The sequence below is a fragment of the Muntiacus reevesi genome, chromosome 1 (assembly GCF_963930625.1).
Source record: "Muntiacus reevesi chromosome 1, mMunRee1.1, whole genome shotgun sequence".
NCBI classification, from domain to species: domain Eukaryota; kingdom Metazoa; phylum Chordata; class Mammalia; order Artiodactyla; family Cervidae; genus Muntiacus; species Muntiacus reevesi.
Genome location: NC_089249.1, coordinates 1,358,113 through 1,373,955, shown reverse-complemented (window position 1 = coordinate 1,373,955; position 15,843 = coordinate 1,358,113).

Genomic DNA, 15,843 nt, shown 5'->3' with positions numbered 1-15,843 from the left:
ATGGGACTATGGGGTGGATGGGAACCACAGCTTCATTAACAGCTCTTAGATCCTGGACGAATCGGTAAGATCCATCTGGTTTTTGAACGGGCAAGATTGGGGTGTTGCAGGGGGACTCACAGCTGATTCGAGTTCCAGTATCTCGGTATTTGTTAACTAATGTTCTAAGACACTCAAGAGCTACTGGTTTTAAGGGATATTGTCTTTTCCAGGGCTAGGGAGCATTTGGTCTCAGAGAAATCTTTACTGGTGGAACATTTATGGCTAAACCAGGGCTGGAGACATCCCACACCTGGGGATTGACATCATCTAGACAAGGGACAGACTCCTCCTTTTCTACCTCTGACTGTAAATATTCAGACATAGGCAAAGAAAATTATCGACTTCTACCTTTGTGTCCCCAAGTCACTCTGGTTTGGAGGCGAAAGTATTATTCTCAAAATGGAAAATTTGGAAGCTGCAAACATGAAAAATTTAAAGAGTCACGCAGAGGCTAGTCACTCTAAGCTAACCCCTAAGACATTTATTGACTGATTTCTAGCTTCTCTTCTTTAACCTTTTTTATCTACAATAATCCTGTGTGTTCCTCTTAGTTAGGGATTCATTTTTAGACTATACTGACTCTTCCACTACGTTCCAGTTTTGGGTCTGATACACTTAGAGATGTGCCAAGTGCTTCCTGAATACTATAGAACATATTTTATATTTAAAATACTTCCATGCTTATGTAGTGAGTCAATGATTTTAAGTTTATTTGTTACACATTTCAATGTAAAAGTCAATGTGTGAACTAACATATTCACGACTTGGAAAAGTTGGCTTTTTTTTGCTGTGTGTTTGAACTCCTCACCCGACCAAAGGTCATGGAGAGGTCTATTGTTTTTCTAAAATGGTTATAGTGTTGTTTATTTTCTGGTAATTGAATTAGGGTGTGAGTTGCAAAGCCTGTGTTTCTGTTCATTTCGTTCCATCTGTTCGGGTTTCTTTCTCTCTCCTGAGTCAGACAGTAATTTCCCATTGGTTGTCCAGTTACCAAGGTTGGTGTCCATGCATCCGTGCTGGTCTCTCCATACATGTCCGGGTGTCCTGTGAAACACTAAGCTTAATTTATTTGGAAATGACCTAGCTGTTCAATACACTGTCATCACTCAGTTGAGCAGAGGGAGAGAAATTCAAGTGACAAAACTCCAGAGAAGCTAGTGTCAGAGCGACCCGGCATGGCATGCGTGCAGGGGGTTGGGGGGAGGGGGGCAAGGCGCGGAGCGCGGAGATCTCAGGTGTCCTCCCACCCTGGGCCTCTCCAGTCCCGCGGCTGATACGTGGCCTCCCCTCGCCCCCATCGCTTTGGCTGCTCAGGGCCGGATGATCTCTGCAGATGACAGGCATCCTGCCCGAGGCCTCCCCTGCCCACACGCTGTCTTCCAGTCTCTCTCTTAACCCTCGAATCTTTCTGCCTCTGTCTCACCTGGCGTGGGTGCGTGCGAGTGCCTGTCCGTGTGCCTGGCTGTCGCTCCTCCGCTCTCTCAGGAAGGTCCTGTGCTGGGCCCGTGGCGTGGGGGCAGGGCGGGCCTCGGTTTGGGGACAGGGCGGGGCTGAGTCACTCCAGGGGATTTGCACAGCCGGCAGGATGGGCTCCTGGGGCCCCGGCTGGGCTGCCCCTAAGCCCGCAGGAGGCTGCGGGGACCGCGGCCCCGGGCAGACGCCCCGCTCTTCCGGAGCCACGTGACCCTGAGCAGCGAACGGGATGGTGGGGGGCGGGGGGTGGGGGGGAACCGAGACGTCCTCCCCGCTCAAGCCACCCCCATCCCCAAACCCCGCCAGAGCTCCCGCAGCCTCGCCAGGCCGCTCGGGGTCCGGGAAGCGCCCCGGCCCGGGCCAGGCGCGTTCTGGCCGGGGGTGGCGTCGGCTGGTCTCCCAGCTGCAGGGCCTGTCCCGGTTTTTCCCATCAGTTTCAACAGTGACGGTCACCCCACATTGTGAGTCGTCTAGATTTCTCACTGACACCCCTGTTAGGGAGTGGCTTTTTAGAGAGATAGGGAAGGTCACTTGGGCGATGTTAGTCATGAGAGAAAATAAGGGCTCAGGTGGGATTGCAGATGTCATCCAGGGGGTAAATAGAGACAGTTGTTGCTGGTACCAAGACATGAAGTTTTTTTTCCCCCTTTCCCCAAAAGGCCACATTACGACCACATGGGGGCACTGAGTAACAGCCCATAGCTCGGCTGGAAGGGTGGGCCTTTGATAGTGATACCCTGGGATGGGTTGGACATACCCCCAACCTTTGTCATTAATGCAGATGCAGCCCGGGCTACTAAGGTTGAGTTGAGAAGCAGTGTGGTTTGCAAGTGAACATTCCTCGTTTAGGGAGAGATCAATAGCCATACAAGGAGATATGATTAGAAAGAGGAAGAACATCATATGATGCATTTTACTTATCTGAGGCAGGATTGATGGGGTTCTGCTTGAACAAGAGCCTGAGATCTTCAACAGGTTCACAGGAATAGCTGTCCTCTGGCTTTGGAGTCTCAGTTTCTGTCTCCCCCTCCTGGAGGCCATAGGGTTTTATTCTAGAATTGTGGACCCAGGCAGATAGACCCTTCACTTTTACAGCAGTTGAAATCACTAGAACAACCTGATATGGCCCTGTCCATTTCTCGGACAGCTGGTTTGGACCCCCTTTTTCTTGCCAGGTCTTTACTGATACTTGATCCCCTGGCTTTACCTGGGGATTTTTCAAGTCTTCCTGTGGTTTGTTCTCCATACCGTTGGAGTTCTTGCGGAAACCTTCCCAGGTCAATTATATGTTTTAAGAGTGTATTGGCATCCTCGTCAAGAAACAAATCAGAAGTTCAGAATGGTCGCCATACATGATTTCATAAGGACTTAACAATAGTGGCCGTTTGGGGGATGTCCGTAGCCTCATGAGGGCTATGGGCAGCATATGTGTCCACTTATTATGTGTTTCTGACATAGCTTAGCCAGAGCCCTTTTAAGAGTCTGGTTGGCTCTCTCTACCTTTCCTGAAGCTTGAGGCCTCCAGGATGAACGGAGCTGGTATTTTATGCCTAAGCATGTGGCTAGGTTCTGGGGTATCGTGGCTGTAAGTGAGGGTCCGTTGTCACTCTGAAGTGACCGAGGCAGCCCAAACCTATTCACTATCTTCTTCAGCAGAGATTTACAGACTTCTGTAGCTCTCTCAGTCTCAGTAGGGAACGCTTCGATCCATCCTGTGAATGTGTCAATAAAGACTTGCAAGTAAGAAAACCCTTGGTTCTTGGGCATGGCTGTAAATTCTACTTGCCAGTCCACTCCTGGGTATGATCCCCGATGATGGACAGGTGTAATTAGAGGAGGTCTGGTTTTTGGGTTTTTTTTTAGACAGGTGTCACAATTTTGTGTGACCTGTTTAACAACCTTAGCTAAATGGGGATGGGAGAGAATAGGCTTAAGCAAGATTTCTAGATTATCTTTTCCAAAATGGGCGCTCTTATGTAAGGAGTTAGTAATGTTTTAAACCTGAGAATCAGGGAGTATTATTTGGGCCTGATCAGGCTGAAACCACCCATGTGACCCAATCTCCCAGCCCCGCTCAGCATATCGGGAATGTCCCCCTGGGGTAAAATCTGGAGTCAGGATTTCCTTGGGGAAAAGGGGGCAGATAGCAGTGTCAGAGGTAGCTTCCCCGGCAGCTCGTCCTGCCTCTTGATCAGCTTTCCTATTTCCCTGAGCCTCTTTTTCTTGCCCCTTTTGGTGACTCTTGCAGTGGATGACAGCTAATTTTGCAGGAAGTTTGACTGCCTCCAGGAGCCTGAGAATGAGCTCTTTGTGTTTAATAGCAGAGCTTCGGGCACTGAGCATCCCTCTTTCTTTCCAAATTGCTGCACGGGCATGCAGAATGAGGAAAGCATACTTAGAGTCCATACACACATTAATCCTCTTTCCTTCTCCTAACTCCAAAGCTCTTGTCAGGGCAAAAAGTTCAGCTTTCTGGGCTGAGGTGTCTGGGGGAAGAGACCCACTTTCCTTAGTTTCTTCCAGGGTCACTACAGCATATCCTGCTTTCCTCTCTCCCTTTTCTACAAAACTGCTGCCATCTGCGTGCCAGTTTTCCTCTCTGTCAGATAAAGGTGTCTCTGATAGGTCCCAGCGAGAAGAGTATAACTCGTCTGTGATTTGTATTCATTGGTGATCCAGAGGGGAGGTAGGGGGATCTGGCAGTAAGGTTGCTGGATTTAAAGTCTGGCAGACCCTCAACTTTATTTCTGGAGTGTCAAGGAGGAGGGCTTGGTATTGGGTGATCCTTCCCCCTGTCATCCACCTGTCCCCTTTCTTTTCCAAGACTGCTTGCACCCGGTGAGGCGTATACACTGTGGTGGGCTGACCCAGGGTCAGCTTAGATGCCTCCTTAACCATAAGAGCGGTGACTGCTACTGCCCGGAGGCAAGTGGGCCACCGTCTGGCCACCTCATCTAGTTATTTTGAGAGATAAGCCACAGGTTGTAATACGGGCCCCATCATCTGCTCTAACACCCCAAGAGCAGTTCCTGTCCTTCCAGAAACACAGAGTCTAAAAGGCTTCTCCAGGTTGGGGAGGCCTAAAGCTGGGGCTGTAGTGATGGACTTTTTTAGGGCATTAAAAGCCACCTTGCAGGTCTCATGCCAGTCGAGTGGCTCTTCCTCTTTCCCCCTTAAATTTTCATATAGGGGTCTCGCCAGATTGCCATAATTAGGAATCCAGATCCTGCAAAACCCGGTCCTTCCTAAAAATCCCCTAAGCTTTTGTTTTGTTTGGGGGTACGGTGTATTTAAGATAAGGGATCTCCCCTCGGGATCAGGCATTCTTTTTATCTCCGTAATTATAAATCCAAGGTATTTTACTTGGGTTAAGCTAATCTGAGCCTACTTGGGGGATACTCGATAACCCTTTTCATACAGGAAAGTTAGCGTTTTAAATAGTGTCCATTTGAGAGCTGGTAAAATCTGGCCTAGCTATGAGCAAGTCATCCACATACTGTATTAGACTACTGTTTGTTAAAGTTAATTCCCTTAGTTCTCTCCCCGAGGAAGTCCCGAAGATATGAGGGCTGTCCCTAAACCCTTGGGGTAGTCGAGTCCAGTCGAGAGTTGTATGGTCTCTCTTGTTTCCAAGTCCCGCCACTCAAAAGCAAAGAGTTTTTGGGATTCAGGATGGAGAGGAATGCAAAAGAAAGCACCTTGAAGGTCCAAGACTGAGAAGTACTTGGCATTTCCTGGGACTTGGGATAGGAGGGTATATGGGTTTGGGACTATGGGGTGGATGGGAACCACAGCTTCATTCACAGCTCTTAGATCCTGGACGAATCGGTAAGATCCATCTGGTTTTTGAACGGGCAAGATTGGGGTGTTGCAGGGGAACTCACATCTGATTCGAGTTCCAGTATCTCGGTATTTGTTAACTAATGGTTTAAGACCCACAAGAGCTACTGGTTTTAAGGGATATTGTCTTTTCCAGGGCTAGGGAGCACTTGGTCTCAGAGAAATCTTTACTGGTGGAACATTTATGGCTAAACCAGGGCTGGAGACATCCCACACCTGGGGATTGACATCATCTAGACAAGGGACAGACTCCTCCTTTTCTACCTCTGACTGTAAATATTCAGACATAGGCAAAGAAAATTATCGACTTCTACCTTTGTGTCCCCAAGTCACTCTGGTTTGGAGGCGAAAGTATTATTCTCAAAATGGAAAATTTGGAAGCTGCAAACATGAAAAATTTAAAGAGTCACGCAGAGGCTAGTAACTCTAAGCTAACCCCTAAGACATTTATTGACTGATTTCTAGCTTATCTTCTTTAACCTTTTTTATCTACAGTAATCCTGTGTGTTCCTCTTAGTTAGGGATTCATTTTTAGACTATCCTGACTCTTCCACTACGTTCCAGTTTTGGGTCTGATACACTTAGAGATGTGCCAAGTGCTTCCTGAATACTATAGAACATATTTTATATTTAAAATACTTCCATGCTTATGTAGTGAGTCAATGATTTTAAGTTTATTTGTTACACATTTCAATGTAAAAGTCAATGTGTGAACTAACATATTCACGACTTGGAAAAGTTGGCTTTTTTTTGCTGTGTGTTTGAACTCCTCACCCGACCAAAGGTCATGGAGAGGTCTATTGTTTTTCTAAAATGGTTATAGTGTTGTATATTTTCTGGTAATTGAATTAGGGTGTGAGTTGCAAAGCCTGTGTTTCTGTTCATTTCATTCCATCTGTTCGGGTTTCTTTCTCTCTCCTGAGTCAGACAGTAATATCCCATTGGTTGTCCAGTTTCCAAGGTTGGTGTCCATGCATCCGTTCTGGTCTCTGCATTCATGTCCGGGTGTCCTGTGAAACACTAAGCTTAATTTATTTGGAAATGACCTAGCTGTTCAATACACTGTCATCACTCAGTTGAGCAGAGGGAGAGAATTTCAAGTGACAAAACACCAGAGAAGCTAGTGTCAGAGCGCCCCGGCGTGGCATGCGTGCAGTGGGTTGGGGGGATGGGGTCGGGGCGCGGAGCGCGCAGTTCTCAGGTGTCCTCCCACCCTAGGCCTCTCCAGGCCCGCCGCTGCTCAGTGGCCTCCCCCCGCCCCCATCGCTTTGGCTGCTCAGGGCCGGGTGGTCTCTGCAGCTGCCCGGCATCCTGACCGAGGCCTCCACTGCCCACACGCTGTCTTCCAGTCTCTCTCTGAACCCTCGACTCTTTCTGCCTCTGTCTCACCTGGCGTGGGTGCGTGCGAGTGCCTGTCCGTGTGCCTGGCTGTCGCTCGTCCGCTCTCTCAGGAAGGTCCTGTGCTGGGCCCGTGGCGTGGGGGCAGGGCGGGCCTCGGTTTGGGGACAGGGCGGGGCTGAGGCACTCCAGGGGGTTTGCACAGCCGGCAGGATGGGCGCCTGGGGCCACGGCTGGGCTGCCCCTACGCCCGCAGGAGGCTCCGGAGACCACGGCACCGGGCCGACGCCCCGCTCGTCCGGAGCCACGTGACCCTGAGCAGCGAACGGGATGGTGGGGGGCGGGGGGTGGAGGGGCACCGAGACGTCCTCCCCGCTCAAGCCACCCCCATCCCCAACCCCCGCCAGAGCTCCCGCAGCCTCGCCAGGCAGCTTGGGGTCCGGGAAGCGCCCCGGGCCGGGCCAGGCGCGTGCTGGCCGGGGGTGGCGTCGGCTGGTCTCCCAGCTGCAGGGCCTGTCCCGGTTTTTCCCATCAGTTTCAACAGTGACGGTCACCCCACATTGTGAGTCGTCTAGATTTCTCACTGACACCCCTGTTAGGGAGTGGCTTTTTAGAGAGATAGGGAAGGTCACTTGGGGGATTTTAGTCATGAGAGAAAATAAGGGCTCAGGTGGGATTGCAGATGTCATCCAGGGGGTAAATAGAGACAGTTGTTGCTGGTACCAAGACATGAAGTTTTTTTTCCCCCTTTCCCCAAAAGGCCATATTACGACCACATGGGGGCGCTGAGTAACAGCCCATAGCTCGGATGGAAGGGTGGGCCTTTGATAGTGATAGTCTGGAATGGGTTGGACATAACCCCAACCTTTGTCATTAATGCAGATGCAGCCCGGGATGCTTAGGTTGAGTTGAGAAGCAGTGTGGCTTGCAAGTGAACATGCCTCGTTTAGGGAGAGATCAATAGACATACAGGGAGATATGATTAGAAAGAGGAAGAACATCATATGATGCATTTTACTTATCTGAGGCAGGATTGATGGGGTTCTGCTTGAACAAGAGCCTGAGATCTTCAACAGGTTCACAGGAATAGCTGTCCTCTGGCTTTGGAGTCTCAGTTTCTGTCTCCCCCTCCTGTAGGCCATAGGGTTTTATTCTAGAATTGTGGACACAGGCAGATAGACCCTTCACTTTTACAGCAGTTGAAGTCACTAGAACAACCTGATATGGCCCTGTCCATTTCTCGGACAGCTGGTTTGGACTTCCTTTTTCTTGCCATGTCTTTACTGATACTTGATCCCCTGGCTTTACCTGGGGATTTTTCAAGTCTTCCTGTGGTTTGTTCTCCATACCGTTGGAGTTCTTGCTGAAACCTTCCCAGGTCAATTATATGTTTTAAGAGTGTATTGGCATCCTCGTCAAGAAACAAATCAGAAGTTAAGAATGGTCGTCCATACATCATTTCGTAAGGACTTAACAATAGTGGCCGTTTGGGGGATGTCCGTAGCCTCATGAGGGCTATGGGCAGCATATGTGTCCACTTATTATGTGTTTCTGACATAGCTTAGCCAGAGCCCTTTTAAAAGTCTGGTTGGCTCTCTCAACCTTTCCTGAAGCTTGAGGCCTCCAGGATGAGCGGAGCTGGTATTTTATGCCTAAGCATGCGGCTAGGTTCTGGGGTATCGTGGCTGTAAGTGAGGGCCCGTTGTCAAACTGAAGTGACCGAGGCAGCCCAAACCTAGGCACTATCTCCTTCAGCAGAGCTTTACAGACTTCTGTAGCTCTCTCAGTCTCAGTAGGGAACGCTTCGATCCATCCTGTGAATGTGTCAATAAAGACTCGCAAGTAAGAAAACCCTTGGGTCTTGTGTATGGCTGTAAATTCTACTTGCCAGTCCACTCCTGGGTATGATTCCCGATGATGGACAGGTGTAATTAGAGGAGGTCTGGTTTTTGGGTTATTTTTTAGACAGGGGTCACAATTTTGTGTGACCTGTTTAACAACCTTAGCTAACTGGGGATGGGAGAGAATAGGCTTAAGCAAGATTTCTAGATTATCTTTTCCAAAATGGGTGCTCTTTTGTAAGGAGTTAGTAATGTTTTAAACCTGAGAATCAGGGAGTATTATTTGGGCCTGATCAGGCTGAAACCACCCATGTGACCCAATCTCCCATCCCCGCTCCGCATATCGGGAGTGTCCCCCTGGGGTAAAATCTGGAGTCAGGGTTTCCTTGGGGAAAAGGGGGCAGATAGCAGTGGCAGAGGTAGCTTCCCCGGCAGCTCGTCATGCCTCTTGATCAGCTTTCCTATTTCCCTGAGCCTCTTTTTCTTGCCCCTTGTGGTGACTCTTGCAGTGGATGACAGCTAATTTTGCAGGAAGTTTGACTGCCTCCAGGAGCCTGAGAATGAGCTCTTTGTGTTTAATAGCAGAGCTTCGAGCACTGAGCATCCCTCTTTCTTTCCAAATTGCTGCACGGGCATGCAGAATGAGGAAAGCATACTTAGTATCCATACACACATTAATCCTCTTTCCTTCTCCTAACTCCAAAGCTCTTGTCAGGGCAAAAAGTTCAGCTTTCTGGGCTGAGGTGTCTGGGGGAAGAGACCCACTTTCCTTAGTTTCTTCCAGGCTCACTACAGCATATCCTGCTTTCCTCTCTCCCTTTTCTACAAAACTGCTGCCATCAGTGTGCCAGTTTTCCTCTGGGTCAGATAAAGGTGTCTCTGATAGGTCCCGGCGAGAAGAGTATAACTCGTCTGTGATTTGTATTCATTGGTGATCCAGAGGGGAGGTAGGGGGATCTGGCAGTAAGGTTGCTGGATTTAAAGACTGGCAGACCCTCAACTTTATTTCTGGAGTGTCAAGGAGGAGGGCTTGGTATTGGGTGATCCTTCCCCTTGTCATCCACCTGTCCCCTTTCGTTTCCAAGACTGCTTGCACCCGGTGAGGCGTATACACTGTGGTGGGCTGACCCAGGGTCAGCTTAGATGCCTCCTTAACCATAAGAGCGGTGGCTGCTACTGCCCGGGGGCAAGTGGGCGACCCTCTGCCCACCTCATCTAGTTATTTTGAGTGATAAGTCACAGGTTGTAATACGGGCCCCATCATCTGCTCTAACACCCCAAGAGCAGTTCCTGTCCTTCCTGAAACATAGAGTCTAAAAGGCTTCTCCAGGTTGGGGAGGCCTAAAGCTGGGGCTGTAGTGATGGACTCTTTTAGGGCATTAAAGGCCACCTTGCAGGTCTCATGCCAGTCGAGTGGCTCTTCCTCTTTCCCCCTTAAATTTTCATATAGGGGTCTGGCCAGATTGCCATAATTAGGAATCCAGATCCTGCAAAACCCGGTCCTTCCTAAAAATCCCCTAAGCTGTTGTTTTGTTTGGGGGTACGGGGTATTTAAGATGAGGGATGTGCCCTCGGGGTCAGGCATTCTTTTTCTCTCCGTAATTATAAATCCAAGGTATTTTACTTGGGTTAAGCTAATCTGAGCCTACTTGGGGGATACTCGATAACCCTTTTCATACAGGAAAGTTAGCGTTTTAAATAGTGTCCATTTGAGAGCTGGTAAAATCTGGCCTAGCTATGAGCAAGTCATCCACATACTGTATTAGACTACTGTTTGTTAAAGTTAATTCCCTTAGTTCTCTCCCCGAGGAAGTCCCGAAGATATGAGGGCTGTCCCTAAACCCTTGGGGTAGTCGAGTCCAGTCGAGAGTTGTATGGTCTCTCTTGTTTCCAAGTCCCGCCACTCAAAAGCAAAGAGTTTTTGGGATTCAGGATGGAGAGGAATGCAAAAGAAAGCACCTTGAAGGTCCAAGACTGAGAAGTACTTGGCATTTCCTGGGACTTGGGATAGGAGGGTATATGTGTTTGGGACTATGGGGTGGATGGGAACCACAGCTTCATTCACAGCTCTTAGATCCTGGACGAATCGGTAAGATCCATCTGGTTTTTGAACGGGCAAGATTGGGGTGTTGCAGGGGGACTCACAGCTGATTCGAGTTCCAGTATCTCGGTATTTGTTAACTAATGGTCTAAGACCCTCAAGAGCTTCTGGTTTTAAGGGATATTGTCTTTTCCAGGGCTAGGTAGCATTTGGTCTCAGAGAAATCTTTACTGGTGGAACATTTATGGCTAAACCAGAGCTGGAGACATCCCACACCTGGGGATTGACATCATCTAGACAAGGGACAGACTCCTCCTTTTCTACCTCTGACTGTAAATATTCAGACATAGGCAAAGAAAATTATCGACTTCTACCTTTGTGTCACCAAGTCACTCTGGTTTGGGGGCGAAAGTATTATTCTCACCATGGAAAATTTGGAAGCTGCAAACATGAAAAATTTAAAGAGTCACGCAGAGGCTAGTCACTCTAAGCTAACCCCTAAGACATTTATTGACTGATTTCTAGCTTCTCTTCTTTAACCTTTTTTATCTACAGTAATCCTGTGTGTTCCTTTTAGTTAGGGATTCATTTTTAGACTATCCTGACTCTTCCACTACGTTCCAGTTTTGGGTCTGATACACTTACAGATGTGCAAATTGCTTCCTGAATACTATAGAATATATTTTATGTTTTAAATACTTCCATGCTTATGTATTGAGTCAATGATTTTACGTTTATTTGTTACACATTTCAATGTAAAAGTCAATGTGTGAACTAACATATTCCCGATTTGGAAAAGGTGGCTTTTTTTGTCGTGTGCTAGAACTCCTCAGCCGACCAAAGGTCATGGAGAGGTCTATTGTTTTTCTAAAATGGTTATATTGATTTTTTTTTTTTTTTTTTGTAATTGTGTTAGGGTTTGAGTTGAAAAGTTTGTGTTTCTGTTCATTTCATTCCATCTGTTTGGGTTTCTTTCTCTCTCCTGAGTCAGACAGTAATATCCCATTGGTTGTTCAGTTACCAAGGTTGGTGTCCATGCATCCGTGCTGTTCTCTGCATTCAAGTCCGTGTGTCCTGTGAAACACTAAGCTTAATTTATTTGGAAATGACCTAGCTGTTCAATACACTGTCATCACTCAGTTGAGCACAAGGATAGAAATTCAGGTGACCAAACTCCGGAGAAGCTAGTGTCAGAGCGCCCAGGCCTGGTGTGCGTGCAGGGGGTAGGGAGGACGGGGACAGGGCACGGAGCAACGAGATCTCAGGTGCCCTCGCACCCTGGGCCTCTCCAGGCCCGCCCCTACACAGCGGCTTCCCCCTGCCCCCATCGCATTCCCTGCTCAGGACCGTGTGGCCTCTGCAGCTGCCCGGCATCCTGCCCGAGTCCCCCCCTGCCCACAAGCTGTCTTCGAGTCTCTCTCTGAGCCCTCGTCTCTTTCTGACTCTGTCTCACCTGGCGTGGGTGCGTGCGAGTGCCTGTCCATGTGCCTGGCTATCGCTCCTCTGCTCTCTCAGGAAAGACTTTTGCTGGGCTGGCAGAGTGGGGGCAGGGCGGGTCTCAGTAGGGCGAAAAGGCGGGGCTGAGGCGCTCCAGGGGGTTTGCACAGCGGGCAGGACGTGCACCTGGCGCCCCAGCTGGGCTGCCTCTAAGCCCGCAGGAGGCTCTGGGTACCACGGGCCAGGGCCGAAGCCCCGCTCGTTCGGAGCCACGTGACCCTGAGCAGCGAACGGGATGGTGGGGGGCAGGGGTTGAGGGGGCACCGCGACGTCCTCGCTGCTCTACCCACCCCCCCCAGCCCTGGTCCGGCAGGCACGCCAGGCCCCGGCCGGGCCAGAAGGGTGCTGGCCGGTGCTGGCGGTATGCGGGGCCGTGGCGCCCTCCGCTGTCCCCCGAGCTGCCGGCCCTGGTTGGTCGGAGTCCAGTCCGGGTCGTGCGGCTCAACTGCAGCGTGCGCCAGCTCGAGAGCTGTGGCCCCAGGCCCGAAGGGCAGGTCAGAACGCAAGGGAGGCACAAGGCGGAGCTCTTCGGGCGACTGACAGCCGCCTAGGTCTAAGGCCATAGCACCCTGAACGTGCCCTATCTCCTCTGATCTGGGAAATTGAGTAGGGCCGGGCATGGTCAGTACTTGCATGGGAGACCGCCTAGTAGTTAGGCGGTTTTGTGATTTTTCTGAATGCCTACTTCAGAAAGTTAGAATCGGATGACTGCACACAGGAAAACGAATAATGTTTTTGTACATAAACTTAAGAATCCAGCAGCTGGTCATTCTTTTTCCTGTCCTAACACAGCTAACTGGAAGTCAGTTGCAGTAAGTTCTACTGACTTAAGACCCTCATCTTTAATGGAAGGTATATAGGAAAACCCATAATATATCTAAATAAACATGAAAGATAGAAAGATGAGAAAAAAATTCTCAGTGACATCTTAGTTGGTATATGAAACACGATTATTTTGAAAGCACAGCCCATAATCAAGTCCAGGCCATGGAAGCCTGTGACTTTCACTGAGTGTTGGCTTCCCTTTCAGCTGAGATTGTAAAAAGTGCTTTGTAAATCCTGAGGTTTGAAGCACTTGTAACCTCCCGAAGAGACTGCAATCAGAAGGCTTTCTAGAATATCCTGAGGCTGTGGTGAGCTCAAGCAATATATTCTGCAGAGGTCGGAAGACAGACATGTTGGGAAGTGGGGATGACTTCTACTGCACTTAGGGAGAAAGGGCATGTACAAGTGGAGAAGCAACACCTCAGTGACGGAATCTTTAAAGACTCCATACATGGAAAAGGAAATGGCAACCCACTCCAGTATTCTTGCCTGGAAAAATCCATGGACAGAGGAGTCTGGCGGGCTGAAGTCCACGGGATTCCATGACTGATCGTGTGTGCACGAGGGTGGAGGGAGACGGGTTGGTAGCAAGAAACTGGTAGAAGTAAAAAATAAGAAAAAATATAAAATAAAGACTCGATAAATATGACAACGACTGGTAGGAATAAACCTTCAGAAGTGCCTTCTCAGACCTCCCGTCAGAAGCACAAGCGTAATAAAGACACTGAGTTTTCACGGTCTCACACAAAATTAGACTGTCTTATGACAATGGGCAGAGAGGCTCTTCTAAGACATCGGGGCTGGGCTTTACTGGAGGATGCACATCGATTGAGTGCATGGCTATGTGTTATGGAAATATGTCTTACTGGCATGGTGAAGGCATCTTCTTGAAGCACACAGCAAATAACACTACAAATTCAAGGAACTTGGCTACAGTGACAATAGCTGATTTCATGTTGGCTACTGCTTGGCAGAGCTGGGTTCGCCTCTCCCATTAAGTAACTCAGTGGCCAGCTGTGAATGTAGCCATTAGTTTCTCACTTAGAAACCGAACATAATACTTGCCATGTGCACTAGCGCAAGAACAGTGAAAGCTCCGCGGAGAAGCAAGTCAGACAGACATGCTTCTGTTTTCTCACAGAAGCTGCTTATGACCGGCCCTGCTCGCAGACAAATTGCTAATGCCAAGTGGATAGACAGTTATGCAGATATTCTTTAGCAACTCAGCGACCAGGGAAGCCCTACTAGCTCAGTTGGTAAAGAATCTGCCTGCAACGCAGGAGACCCCGCTTTCAGTCCTGGGTCGGGAAGATCCCCTGGAGAAGGGATATGCTACCCACTCCAGTATTCTGGCCTAGAGAATTCCACAGACTCTATAGTCCATGGGGCCGCAAAGAGTCAGGCACGAACTGAGCCACTTTCACCTGCAAATGCGGAGATTACTTAGAACAAGAAATGTGGTAACAGATCTAGTAGCTCTGTCAAGCTCATGAGTGAGTACTATAAATATACAGAATCAGCTTTGTCCTGCATAGTTATTACCATCCTGTATTTGCTTTGAAAGGAGTTGAGCTAGTCTTGTGAAAGAGGAATGATTCTTTACCAACTAAGCCACAAGGAAAGCCCACTACTACTGGAGTGTGTAGCCTATCCCTTGTCCAGCGGATCTTCCTGACCCAGGAACTGAACCAGGGTCTCCTGCCTGAGTAACACATATTGGGTAAAAATCGGTGAGGGAGCATAACTATGGACATTGATTGGTAAACTCAGTTTTCCTTGTCCACATGGCTAGCGGAGGAGAAATAAACGTTGGCATGCATTTTAAAAATTCTTCTGATACTATATATAAAATTTACTAGTTCTCTGCAGAAGTCTTGAATGAAGCACAGATATTGTCATTAGATTGCTTTGGTCATATCCATCTTATCCACATTTATTTTTAAAAGTCACATAGTGTGGCCTCAAATACTTGAAGACACGACAAAAGGTTTCTTTGGTCTCCATTCTAAACTGGATCGTGAGAAGGCAGTGGATCAGCATAATGCAGGAGCTCAAGATATTTTTGGCAAAAACTTGACTAGTCTGTTTAATGATATGGAAGAATGAGTTAAGGGGGGGCAGCACGAAACAGAAGGCCATGCTAGAAGTACACAAGACCTTGTTTGGTAAGTCCAAACATGACTTTTTCTTTCAATTGAAGGATAGTTGCTTTACAGAATTTTGTTGCCAAACATCAGCATGAATGATCCACAGGTATACATATGTCTCCTCCCTCCTGAACCTCTCTCCCATTTCCCTCCCCATTCCACCCCTAGCTTGTTGCAGAGCCCCTGAGTCATACAGCAAATTTCATTGGCATCTGTTTTTACATATGGTAATATATTTTCCTGTTACTCTGCATACATCTGACCCTCTCCTTCCTCCCCCTTGCCCATGTCCATAAGTCTGTTCTCTACATCTGTGACTCCTTTGCTGAAATGCAAATAATTTCATCAGTACCACCTTTAGTTCAAGCATTTTTTTCCCCCCAAGCATTACTTATATCTTATTTCAGTCTTACTGTCTTTAGTGTGAGACTGATTTCGAAACTGATATGAAAGTATTATTCTCAGCATGGAAAATTTGGAAGATGCAACATGGAAAATTTAAAAAGTCACGCAGAGGCTAGCCACTCTGAGCTAACCCCTAAAACATTTATTGACTGATTTCTAGTTTCTCTTCTTTAACCTTTTTTATCTACAGTAATCCTGTGTATTCCTTTTATTTAGGGATTCATTTTTAGACTATCCTGACTCTTCAACTAACTTCCAGTTTTAGTTCTCATACAGTGAGACATGTGCCAAATGCTTCCTGAATACTATAGAACATATTTTATGTTTAAAATACTTCCAGGCATATGTAGTGAGTCAATGATTTTAAGTTTATTTGTTACACATTTCAATGTAA